Genomic DNA, 13,150 nt, shown 5'->3' with positions numbered 1-13,150 from the left:
TTGGCTGAGAAATTGTAAACAATGTGTAGTGATTAACAACAGTGAATCAAGCCTCAAGGAATGGCCAAAGGGACTGAAGTTTCATCTTCCACTGCATCTTTAATCATAATTAAAAACAAACATTTGAAGGATTATGCAGTCAAATTTTCACATGATAATCAGGATGTATTGCATTCCCCTACTTATGAAACAATAAAAAAACTAAAAGGTGGGCCAAAATTAAATAGGACTCACGTCTGAAAGCTAAGTTGGCATCTGGGAAAAACAGTTTGAAATGCTTATTCTGGAAGAGGGAGGAAGCTTAGAAATGAATCATGCACCCAACACCTCCTCAGAGGGACAACAGGAGTCTGCAGACTAAGGCTGACAACAATCCAACCAGATTTTGGACTACTAAACACACATATGTATGTGTGTGTATATATATATATTTCATATGGAAACAAGAAAACTTTCTCTGCAGGGCTGTGACAGGATTTGTTGCAGGTGCAGGTGAATGGATGCTATCTCAGCTATCAGACCTTACTTGGAAGATGCTAGTTGGGAGAATTATTTCACTCACAGCACCTTTGGTTTGATAAAAGTTGGAAAAAATTAAGGCAAAGTTTTGCCAAAAGTCAGTGTAAGCTTCGTGGAAAGCCACTGCACCCAACCTACTCTACCTCTCGTGGTAGTCAGCTGTGTTTCCAGGCTCTGCTGAGAAACCAGAACAATCTGCATGCACTCGCCCCCAGATGCTCCTCCCTGGACTCCCATTTTGTCTGCAGTCAGGTCCCCAAGTGGGCTACTGAGGCACCAGGACACGTAGCCTGCCTCAAGGCAAGAAATGTCACTTTTCCTGTGGTCTGCAGCTGTGGGAGAGGGACCTTCCTGCAACTGGAGCCCTGCTGGGCATGGCCTCTGCTCTTGGAATGGTTTCCTGAGCTCCTGGGAGCTGGTGAGGTTCTCACAGGGCTTCCAGGACACAGGCTTGGGCTTTGGGGTTGAACACACTAGGGTGTTCTTTCAACATGCACGTTTCTGGGTGTATTGATTGGGTTTACGTGGCAAGCTTTGGTAGCAGCGGGTTGTAGGGGCTCCCCTGCAGCCTGTGGAGAGGCCCCTGGTGGAGCAGGCTGTCCCCCTGCAGCCCATGGGTCCCACACGGAGCAGATCTCCACGCTGCAACCCGTGGAGGAGCCCCCGGTGGAGCAGGGGCAGAGAGGGACGGTGAAGGAGTGGCGGAGACGAAGTGTCAGGGACTGACCGCAGCCCCCGTTCCCCATTCACCTGCGCTGCTCAGAGGCAGGAGGTGGAAGAGGGTGGATGGGGAGAAGGTGCTTTTAGTTTGCTTTTAGTTTCACTGTTCTAATCTGCTAGTGATAGGCAATAAATTATATTAATCTCCTTATGCTGAGTCTGTTTTTCCCATGACGATAATTGTTGAGTGATCTCCCTGTCCTTATCTCAACCCCTGAGCCCTTTCTATTGTATTTTCTCCCCTTTTTTCTTTGATGGGGAGTGAGAGAGCAGTTGTGGTGAAGTTCGGCTGCCCAGCAGGGTAAAACCATCACACTGGGACAGCTCTTCAGGCTGTTCAAGCACTGCTTGACTATGGGTAGCTGTTTGCTCTTCTGGCTAGCTCCCAGAGACCTTGTGAGGGATTTTTCAGAATTCCCAATTTGAAGGAAATGTGGAAATTTTTAGCCCTGATTAAAAAGCATTGACATTTTATGAACTGGAAAAAAACCCTCACATCAGTGAGCTCCCACAGGAACCACCATTTGGCTTTGGACACCTCATCACGTGGGAGGCACGGACAAGCCAGCGGGGGATTTTTGCTGTGAGGGTGGTCAAGTGCTGGCACAGGCTGCCCTGGGAGGTGGAGTGTCCACCCATGAAGACACCCAGCTGGACACAGTCCTGGGCAACTGGCTCTGGCTGAGCCTTCTCTGGGGAGGAGGATGGAGTCAAGACCTCCAGAGGTGCCTGCCAGCAGCAGTGATTCTGAGAGTCAGCAGTGACAGCAAAAGGGTTGATTTCTGCAGAAAGACTAAAAGCTCCTCTTTGTCCATTGATTTTAGCTGCATGCTCGAGGATGGAAGTTAGTCCCAATTCCCTGCCTGTAGAGGAAGGGAGAGAGTGGATGTTTTCTCTCCTTCCAGCAGCTGAAGAAGCAATGTCCTTTGGCTGAGTGGCTTTCCCCAGCTGATGAGAAGACAGCCCGCACTGGAGCAAGAAAAAACACGTGCTACAGGAATTGAAAACTCTTGCTACAGAGTTGAGCTGCCAGGTGGGTGAGCCAGCTGTTCTTGCCATATCTTCTGGCCATCCAGACTGTGTGACCCTAGCCACAGGGAAACCATGACGTCTGTGAGTGAATTTATCAGAGGAATGACTTGTAAAAAGTTAAAATTTGAATGGAAACTAAAGGGTAAAAATGGCAGAAATCCAAATGCTCATTCCTAGCACTGGCTGCTGGGAGTGGGTGGAAGCTTGTCCTCTGGGCACATCAGCTCGTGATTTCAGTTCCTGCGTTTTCTCCAGACAGCTGGTATCAGGCTCATGGCTTGATGTGCTAGCACAGCACGTGCCTCATGCCCTTATTTTTCTGTCTCTCTTTTTCTTCCCTCCTCCTGAATGTGAAATCCATCTCTAGCTTCCCTTATCATTGCAATGAAAGGAAATCCACAGCCATGTGCAAATACCATCTCTGCAGCAATATAAGGAAGGATGTGAGGTGCCAGGAGTCATCCTGCCTCTGAGAAGAGGTTTCATTTACTGACTGCTGTTGGCAAAGGAGAGACGTTCAACACACGATGCGAGAGAAGACATTTCCTCATTCAGAACATATACTGGGCACACAGGTGTCACCATTTGCATGCCCACCTTGCCGTGTGGTTTCCTTGGTTAGTGAGTTATTTCCAAATTTCATCCCTGCCCTCTCCTCTCCCATTCTCTTGCCCTCAGCTGCTGAATCCACCCCCAGCCACAACTGTCACCCCTAACTGTGCCCCTAACATCTCTCCTGGATCCACAGAGTGGAAAGACCAGACAATGAACTTGTTGAGAAGACAGACAGATTACAGGGAGGCTCAGGAGGCTGGAGAATGACTCAATGACTCTGACTACAGAAAACTGCCAAAGCAGATGCATCTGCTTCGGTGTGTTGTTGCTGCGCATGCACCCTGCCGCGTGCCCCCATCCGAAGGACGAATGGGAGAATCAAATTTTCATCAATTAAAAGGAGAAAGGGTTTTCAAACAATGCAATTATATACACTTTGCAAAATGAGCTTTAATGCTGTGGTTCTGTGACCTTCAAAATGAATTAAACAAATTGCTTTTACACCCACCCGTGGAATGAGGCTTGATTAGTTACAACTCTCTTTCTTCTCTTTCACTAAATATTATGATTGTCAACAGCATGAAGAGAGCTTTTGTTTGATGAAGAGAGAGCTAGCTGGGGAGAAGCATTTGCTAAATAGTGAGACTTAAGAAGACTCATTTTTCAAAGCCTGTGGTACTCATGCACTGGAATTGATGCTTTTCAGGTCTAATGAGTGCGCAAAGCTTTCTGCTGCTGGGAGGATGCTGAGATGTGCTGCTGACAGAGCGTGTGCATTTGTGGCCAATCTCCCTGCAGTGTCCTGGCTATACGTGAGGCACAGTGTGGTGGAAAATCACCGCACAGAGTACTGGCTGGAAACTGGAACACTGAAAGCATGTTGTGCTCAAAACAGCTCTGGCAAGCAGGATTTCTGCATTGCTTATAAAGCCAGAATTCATTTTATGGTTGGCGTACGCACTAGAGTGTCAGAATATCTATGAATCTATGAATGTCATCAGGTAGAAAATAACTGGACATGGTCCTAAATTCTCTTCCCTCATTCTGTTACGTTTCTGGTTTATCCATTCCACTGAAAAGATGGCTAATGAGACTTGTTTTGAAAAAAAAAAAAAAAAAAAAAAAAGCCAGACTGTCCCTGATCTGAATTACAAATCTAGCAGTCCTGGCAATCTGTTGGTCCAGGTTGAGACTTTCTTCCTGGGAAGGAGAAGTACTGACTTTCTGCTCACTGAATTTCTCTCCTGCTGAGCTTCTTCACTCTGCAGCCTGCATCCTTGAGGGGCAGGAGATGGTTGTGTTGTACCTACCTCTTACGAGAGGCTTACAGGAGGGACAGTCCTCAGAGATACAGGAGGATGCTATATTACCCCTTGATGCTATGGGTGAAGTTCCTTAGCTGTCATAAATTGCTTTCTTGCATCCTTTCTTCCCTCTTTTTTATCACTGCAGCTTCTGATACGTTACTATGGCATTGGTCCCAGGACCATGGGATGCCAGCAGGCATGTCTGTCCTGCCTGGCATGGCTGTGGTGAGGGCTGCAAGCCTGCGTGTGCATTCGTACATCTGCAATGGTTCATTCACTCCAGATGATCATATTATATTGATAACTCGAGGAGGAGATTTAAATATGTATCAGGACAACATGAGGTGATGCTTCATTCCCAGTGTCCTAGCTCGTTAAAATAAAAAGCATTTGTTCCAGCTGGATGTTTCTTACTAAATTCAAAGAAAAAGAAAAAATAATAATAAAAAGAAAAAAAATAATAAAAAGAAAAAAATAATAAAAAGAAAAAAACCACACAACAAAAACAACAAAAACTTGGGTTTCTCTGCAATGAAGGTCAAAGCCTCATTGAAATTACACCATATAGGGATATTTTTAACCAGCAGAAAATTTCCTGTTTTTAAAGGCAGCAATGCAAATTTGAAGTAAGACAATGTAAATTATAGAATGACTTCAACAAGCTATTTTGTGACCCCGTGCTCTTTAGAGCTATTGAAGGGAGTTAGCTGTGTTTCTGGTGGGTGGCTAAAACAGTGGAGCTGAAGGAAAATATGTTGTGGGGGTGAGGGAGCCTGGCTGTTGTGATACATAAGTGATGATTTAGGGTTACTGAGGATGTTTGTGTTGCCTTAGTGATGGCTTCCTGGGATTTTTTTGGTGGTGTTCACAAGAACTCGGATTGGGCCTTTGTGTGGGGCTGCCGGGCTGCAAATGCAAATGCGGGATATGGGCAAAGTCACCCATATTTCCGCTTGGCTGAGCGCTTCTGGTTGCTTCATCTGAATCCTGCTCAATTTAGCTCATAAAAACCTCTATTTATTGAAAAGTCTCCAGAACTAACTAACATGGTGTTTTTTTTTCAGATGGGATTTGGATGATGCAACACACAAAACTGAGAATGCTTGTGTTTATTTTGTCTTTAAGGACTCGTCCAGCCAGCATCTGCCACTGCTTCTGTCTGCATGAGCAGTGGTTGCCTGTTGCATGGACTTGCTGGCTCCTTCAGGTAGGCAGATGCACATTGATAATGGACAGATACTTCAACCAGAAGACAGAAGCTAGTGTCTCTGAGCTTGTTTTCCTTTGTGAGTAGGATTTGTTAGCCTTTAGTGATGCTGGAGAGCAAGGGAATCAGCAGGAATTTGCTTCCCTTCTTTGGGTTCAGCATACCTTCCCATTTGTGCTGATGGGCTGGTGGACCCCACAGAGAGATGGGCACCTGCTGGGGATGGGGTACACAGATGGGGTCTGGTGGCCTGGGGGCTGTGAGAGTGCTCTCCCCCACCCTGAGCCCCAAAACAGGCTGCCGGTGGTGTCTGCTGTTGTGTTCAAAGACAAAAACCACCCCTACCACCTTCTCCCATGGGTTTGGTGCCACAAGCACAGAGCTGGTGGTGCAGCAGAAGGGTGGCAAGAAGGTCCCGGCTCCCTGGGAGAAGCAGGAGCAGCCTCGGTGCCTGCAGATTGCTGTAATGCAGCTCTCTTGGCTTGTAAAGCATCCAGCTCTTTGGCTATTGTTAAGCAAGGAACATTTTTCAAAAAGACTTATATTGTTTGTTTTAAGCTTTTAATTGACTCCCGTTTATATGATTATATATGAATGAAGGAAGAAAAAAGTTTAAAAAATGCCCCAGGTTAACTCGCCATAGCATGGAAATACGTCTCAACTGTTTATAAGTGCTCCTTGTTTTGCGTTCAGAGTCCGGATCTTTGACTTCCTTTTGGACTATTCTCCACTGGAAATGAGTGCTTGCTGCCAAAATAGTCCACCTTTTCCTGAAAGATTTGGTATTAATAGTTTTGACAGAACATCTTGTTCCTGTGCAATACAGGAGTCGGTCTAGCAGTTGGTCCTGAACAGGGGTACAGTGCAGTTGCATAGCTATTTTATTTTGAGATGAAATATCTGCTGCTTAAATAGAAAAAAGTTGGAGCTTATGTTGCTCGTAATGCAGGCTGCATCTCCAGAACTGAGAGGAAGGCATCAGTTTTAATGGTGCAGCAGATTGCAGTGCTTGCTTTCTTTTAAAGAAAGAAGTGATTTTTATTAAAGCACAGTACAAGACTTGCAGTATTTCTGAAATGCAGTGTTTCAAGCCTCCAGAGAGGTTTTTCCTCTCCCTCCATTCCCTCTCCCTGCAGCTTCCGTGCGCGTGGGCAGCTGCTGTGCCGGCACTGTGCCCCCTGCACGTCCTGACCCAGCACCAAGCCGGCCACGCTTGCCACAGTGAGCCTCTGCACATGCCTTGGCTGAAACACCGTCAAGCTTAGATGCTCTTGACCTAGCACACATAATAGGAGTGATCCCAGACTTGGCTAAAAGCTGCATTGGAAAGGCTTGTGACATCTCTTAATTTATTCGTTCTTGGTTTTCATTGTTTGATTCCAGTTGCTGTTTTTCACTTGCAGTCACAGTGGCTGTGTGACAAGGGATGAATGATCTTTGATAAGGGTTATTTGTTTCTTGTGGTAGGCAAAAAAATGCAATTTGTATTCTTGTAAGACTTTTCCCAAGCGGAGCTCAGTAATTGTTGCTGTAGACTCAGTGAAGTGAGTGCCATGGCATTGTGTGCACTGGTAGACCAAGCAGCTCCTACATGCTTTAAGGCAATTTTTCTTTTGCACTATATCTATGCTTCCTGGGTGGCTGCACACAATTGTTACCATATATTATTTTATTTTTGTAGCACCTAAACAATATTGTAATTTATTCTCCTTGGCAAAGTTTTCTCTGCTCGCACATAAGATATGTATGTATAAGAAATGTATCCTCCTTCCTCTTATGTATTTCACAACACAGCACAGTATCAGGCATTTTTAGGGAGTCAAGAGAACTGGTAAAATCCTGGAACTTCCTTTTTTTTTTTTTTTTTTCCATAACAACTTAATTTCTCCTAAATTAACGGAGTGTTCCAAAAAAATCAGTTCAGGTAGGCTTCAAACTGCCACTATTATGTGCTGTAGAAAACAGGCCAGCATTTTCAGGATCTGTAGAATTTCATAATTTTTGTAACTCTATTTTTCTCAATATTTATTCCCTGTCTCAATGCCATCACCATGTTGGGTTGCATACTCTGTTGCACAAGTATAAATGAGTTCCCAAGTCAAACAGAAACTCGTTTTGTACTTATTGACTGAGCAAAGTCAGGAAGAAGATACTTGGAAGACTTAAAGCTGAGACCATACGATTTGTTTTAATAACAGCAAAGACATAATCCTCTTTTCCTATCTCAAAGTTTTATTTACAAAGAACCTTTTGTAAAGGAAACAGACTGATAATTACAGAAAGCATCAAGTGCCCTTTGAGACGGAAGGATAAGGGGCGAGGGCAGGGAAGGAGTGCGGTCAGTTCTGCTGGTAGCTCACAAATTGCTTTGCTGATAGTGACCTTGTGTGTTAAGAGGATGACAACTCAGGATGAATGCACACAAAGTGGAGACAGGGACAAAGGGAAAACCAAGAGGATGCAGGCTCTGGCTCTGGTGTTAGCAGTTATTACATCTGCAGGAGAGTTATGGAAATGACAGTCTCAGCACCCATGCCCACGGTCCCATGATTCTCCACCAACTGCTCACCCTGGCTCATGGCTATCTCAAGGTTTTCCTGCTGATTTGCAGAAATGTAGGATGACTGCATGAAGGACAGATTTGTCTTTTCACAATAGGTCAATAGAAGCATATTTCTCTGAGACCATACTATAAATCAAAAGATGGAAAGCAGGGGGAAATCTGCTGCCAGGAGTTCATAGAATCATGGAATCATGGAATCATAGAATATCCTGAGTTGGAAGGGGCCCACAAGGATCATCGAGTCCAACTCTTGCCTCCTCACATGACCAGCTAAAAATTAAACCACATTTCAGAGAGCGTTGTCCAAACGCTTCTTGAACTCCAGCAGGCTCAATGCCATAACTGGTTACCTGGGGAGCCTGTCCCAGTGCCCGACCACCCTCTGGGTGCAGAACCTTTCCCTAACCCCCAGCCTGACCCTCCCCTGTCCCAGCTCCATGCCGTTCCCTTGGGTCCTGTCGCTGTCCCCAGAGAGCAGAGCTCAGCGCCTGCCCCTCCGCTCCCCTCGTGAGGGAGCTGCAGGCCGCCATGAGGCCTCCCCTCAGCCTGCTCTGCTCTGGGCTGAACAGACCAAGGGGCTTCAGCTGCTCCTCGTGTGTCTTCCCCTCTAGACCCTTCACCATCTCTGCAGGCCTCCTTTGGACACTCTCTAACAGTTTTATATCATATACTGTGGTGCCCAAAACACAGAGCAGAGCAGGACAATCCCTTCCCTCGCCCGGCTGGCAGTGCTGGGCCTGAGGCACCCCAGGGCAGGGTCGGCCCTTTGGGCTGCCAGGGCACGCTGCTGGCTCATGTGCAACTTGTCATTGACCAGAACCCCCAGTCCCTTTCTGTGGGGCTTTTTTTCAGCCTCTCATCCCCCAGTCTGTACATATAACCAGGGTTGCCCTGACCCAGGTGTAGAATCTGGCACTTGCTGTTGTTAAATTTCATGTGGTTGGTGACTGCCCAGCCTCTAACATGTCCAGATCTCTGTGCAAGGCCTCTGTATCCCCAAGGGAACCAACAGCTCCTCCTAATCCAGTATCATCTGCAGTGTTACTTGTTATGTATTCAAGTCCTGTGTTCAGATCATTTATAAAAACACTGAAGAGAACTGGCCCAAACATGGAGCCCTGCAGAACCCCACTAGTGACTGATTGCCAGGCTGATGTAACCCCATTTACTATAACCTTTTGAGCCTGATCCATCAGCCAAAAGTTCACCCATCATATTGTGTACTTGTCTTGCTGTATGCTGGACATTTTGTCCAGAAGGATACTGTGAGAAACGGCATTTAAAGCTTTGCTGCAATCTAGATGGGTAATCTTGTCAAAAAAGGAAATTAAGTTCATTAAACAGGTCTTTCCCCTTGTGAACTTGTGTTGGCTATGATCAATGACTGCATTGTATTTCAAATTTTTTCTCATTAACTTCCAGAATAATCTTCTCCATAACTTTACCAGGCACTGAAGTGAGACTGACAGGCCTGTAATTGCCAGGGTCTTCTTTCATGCCCTTCTTGAAAATTGGAATGTTTTGCCAGCTTACAGTCAGATGGGACCTTTCCAGATTCCCAAGGCAGTTGAAAAATAATTGAGAGAGGTCTCCTGATACCATCAGCCAGCTCCCTCGGTACCCTGGGATGAATCCCATCATGATGGTGAGAAGAGAATTTCTTGCATTGGGTGCTTTAAAAGCATACAACAGTGTCTGGTCACCCCCTCAGGGTGCATTCAAGACCTGTGGATGAATAGAACTGCAAGCCTGAATTTTCACCTTTTCGTAATCATGTCTGAAGAAGTAGCATCTACTTTTTATAGTTAGCAACACCTACCAGAGGAGAATGGCATTTTGTGGTTTGCAGCTTTTTATAAACTAGAACTATGTTTGCAGCCCTCTGTACATTTCTCTCATCTTTTCTCTCTCTGAAAATAGCTTTTGAGCAGCACAGAGGCAGTATGGCCAAATGGTTCGTACAACACAGCAGAGCATCCCACTTCTAGGGATAAGAGCCCATCTCACATTGATTTCGCTGGAAGCCAGGCTGAGCCCACAGAAAAGAAAAGCAGCAGGATAAAGTAGATTGATTTTACAAAACAGCACTTCTTCTCAGTCTGAAAAGGGTTTCACTAAGCACAGTGAACACATCTCCAGCCAGGATGTGGAGCTGCTCCTTGCCCTGCTGGACAGGAGCGATGCACACCCAGGAGCGGTGCACACCCAGCAAGGTGCGCAGGCACCAGGGCAGCTCACCTGGGCTGGGCTCCTCTCCTCACCCAGGGCTCCCCACGCTCCTGCTGGGCTGCAGGCGATGTAGGGCAAGTCTGAAAAGAACAAGGATCTCACTTCTCTGTTTGCAGTAGTTTCCAGAAGCATCAAAGTAGCCTGTGGTAGAATTCCCTCCAGCATCCTCGCAACACCCCCTCTTCAGCTGAGCTGTTTTCCACAAAGCCAGATCCAAGTAATTCTCTTCTCAAAGCAGGACTTTCCCTCACTAGCTCCTTTTTACTTTCTATAAACAGAGATGAAGAGAGCTAACAAAACTCTCAGGAGTATTTATTAATTAACCAGTTTGCTAACAGGCAGAAGGATGATCATTTTGTTATAAGAAATGAATGTTTCAGCATAAACGTTATCTGAAACTCTTCACTGTCTGCATCCTCTGGCATATAAGGAGCACTGCAACATGGCTACTAGGTGATACTTTTAATGCAGTATTCAAAACAATATGTTTATTTAGGTTAGATGGAAAATCTAATAAGGACCTCTGTTATAATAAAACATAAACGCCACGTATTTCTGTCCTCCATATGGAGGGGATACGCTTTGACATATGTGCAGTGCTGCTCAGGTGGGTGGGACTCTGAGGCCATTGGCATTGCTTAGTGACAGAAAAAAGGTTTTTGCTTAATCCTGAACTGTCTGCAGAGGAAATGGCTTTATGGGAAAACAAAACAAAACAAAACAAAACAACCCCCCCACACACACACACACAAAAAATGAGCAACCAAGCAATTCTTTCAGATTTGTATCTTCTGTGTGAAGTTTAAAACCTCCAGCTGTTTTTCTAGAGCTAGGAGACAGAGAAAACAAACAAGAAAATGTTGAAATTTCTCTTGTGTTGGAAACATGAGGTGGTGATGTGCCTGAAGCACCAGGGATCCTTGTTCCTGGGCACTGAGCTGTGTGAGGGTCTGAAGGATGCTGAGTGAAAGATCCTGTTTTGGATGCTGTACCAAATTTCTTGTGCTCAGAGCAGCAATATCTCACCTGCCTTGTTACTTTAAAATAAGCTGGTTTAGGGGTGAATCTTACACCTTCCTCTCCAGGGCTGTGTCTCATCAGAGGCATCAGGAGACACCAAGTGGGAGCTGAGCTGCTGCTGGTGTGTCATGGAGGAGCTTGGTGGCAGAGAGGACATAATGATGCCTGTCTCACCAGCCACATGTGGATGGAAACCCGTTGTGGTTACTGTGTTTTTGTTTTTGTTTTCAGAATGGCCTTGGACTGCAATTACAATCAGGCAGATTGAGTAGTGCAGAAGTAAAAGAAATAGCATGAAGTATAATAGCAAAAAGAGCAGTTACGTGTGCCGTTAGAGTTACCAGTCCCTGTGACTTCTGAGGGCTCCTCAGAAGGAAGCGGCAGGAAGACAAAGACTTGGGTGTTCTGGTTGACCCCAAAATGACATGAGCAACTAGAAATCAAGTGAACCTCTCTGAGATCTTCAGTAGGAATATCAGTGCAGGTGCGCCAAGCCCTTTGAAAGTGGATCTGGGGTACCAGGGGCTGCTTTGATCCTGTAGTCAAGCAAGACCTGAAAGAGGCATGAGGGTGGAGGGAGCTGGCAGGATGCTCAGTGGCACCAAGGCTGGGAGGAGATGGCAGCACTGTCTGTAGGCAAGGCGGTCAGCAACAGCTATTGGAAAAGGAGAAAGCTGACCCAAGGGCACCATATATAAGTGCCATAAAGTATCTTACAGCTTTCAGGGAAGGTAGCAATTATCTGAGCAACCAGCCCAAGTTGTTCTCAGATGCAACAAGGGTTTTTGCAAGGATCCTGTAGCTGTCTGAACTGCAATACAGGCATGTAGACTCGCTGACTTGGTGCCTTTCAGTCACACGGTTTGTTTCTAAGTTTCAAGTAATACATAGAGTAATACGAGTAATACATGCTAACTATGAGTGTACGTAAAACTGTGTATGGGTTTATGCATGCCTGTGCAGGCAGGAGGAGAAATGAAGGTTACCACAACCAGAAGTGTTTACATGTCTATAATTAACATCACAATTTTAAGCCGTATCTGCTTCATTGAGCATCTTTGTTTTAGCAGTAATAAATTCTCGTTTGTTGTAACACCCTGCAACCAAGAACAAGGGAAGGCGACCACATCCTGCATGACTTCAGTAGTGTGCACTGGCAAGTGCTGCTGAGCCCAGCGGTTTTACATCTGTTGCACTCTGAGAGCTTAAGATGCTGTGATCAGCCATTAGTTTAGTGGGTCGCTCCCATTTCCTTGTCCAATCTTCTTTTTTCAATGATTTATTTTTATTTTATTTGTACATTTGCTCCTGTGCCAGGAGTGGGTGCTCTTTCTGAAGTGTAAGAACATCGTGTAGCCATGGTGAAAGAAATGCTGGTGAGGAAAAAGGACTCCCCTGGTTCCAAGTTGAGCTTTTTCTCACAGCTGCTTTATGAACAGTCGTCGTGTTTCTATAGCAGGTGCTGGGAACTCAAAACTTGGCAGAGAACCCTTTGCTAGTTCATCTCCCTTTTAGCTGACTGGTGAAAAATGCGGTGTGTTGGATGCTTGTCGTATGTTGTTTAATACAGGGCTCAAAACCATCCTTCTTGACTATGAGCTGAACCCACCTCCCCGGTTTCTGTCTCACCAAGGGTCCTTGCTCAGGTGTGTGCTGGTGGAAGCCTTGCAAGGAATTGTGGCTCCTCTCGTATAGCATATCCTTGGCAGAAAGAAAGTTTTTTCTTTCTGAAGGTGTCCCCTGCTTGCTTCAGAGCAGTAGCTGCTGCGGGAAGGCAATTGCATTCTCGTCTGCTGTTGTAGAAAGCACGGAGTGGGGCGAAGCTTCAGGCTTAGCCCCACTGACCGTAGAAAGTAAATGCTAAGTCAGCAAAATATTTAACAATATCTTTCATCTGTGTGAGCCTGTCTGCTAACTAATGAGCTGTGTGCAAAACCCTGCTAAAGGGATTTGAGGATTAAAAATGAAAGCATCAGTGTCGGGGAAAAAAATGAAGCC

General features: G+C 45.6%; 1 long non-coding RNA gene across 3 annotated transcripts in view; it reads left to right on the top strand.

Annotated features, from left to right (window-relative positions):
- The window catches only part of LOC308191138, a 45,036-nt gene that overhangs the window by 13,479 nt on the left and 18,407 nt on the right, over window positions 1-13,150 (top strand). Inside the window, exons 3-4 of one of the 3 annotated variants that reach the window (XR_013947741.1) lie at window positions 2,064-2,272; window positions 2,639-5,340. This is a non-coding gene — a long non-coding RNA (uncharacterized lncRNA). Of the gene's footprint in view, window positions 1-2,063; window positions 5,341-13,150 lie in introns of all 3 variants that reach the window. The other 2 variants (XR_013947740.1, XR_013947742.1) reach the window with 2 other exon arrangements.

The sequence above is a fragment of the Anser brachyrhynchus genome (genome assembly GCF_964034855.1).
Source record: "Anser brachyrhynchus genome assembly, chromosome: 2".
NCBI classification, from domain to species: Eukaryota; Metazoa; Chordata; class Aves; order Anseriformes; family Anatidae; genus Anser; species Anser brachyrhynchus.
Note: the sequence above shows the minus strand (reverse complement) of the source record. Positions and strands in the feature narration are given on the sequence as shown.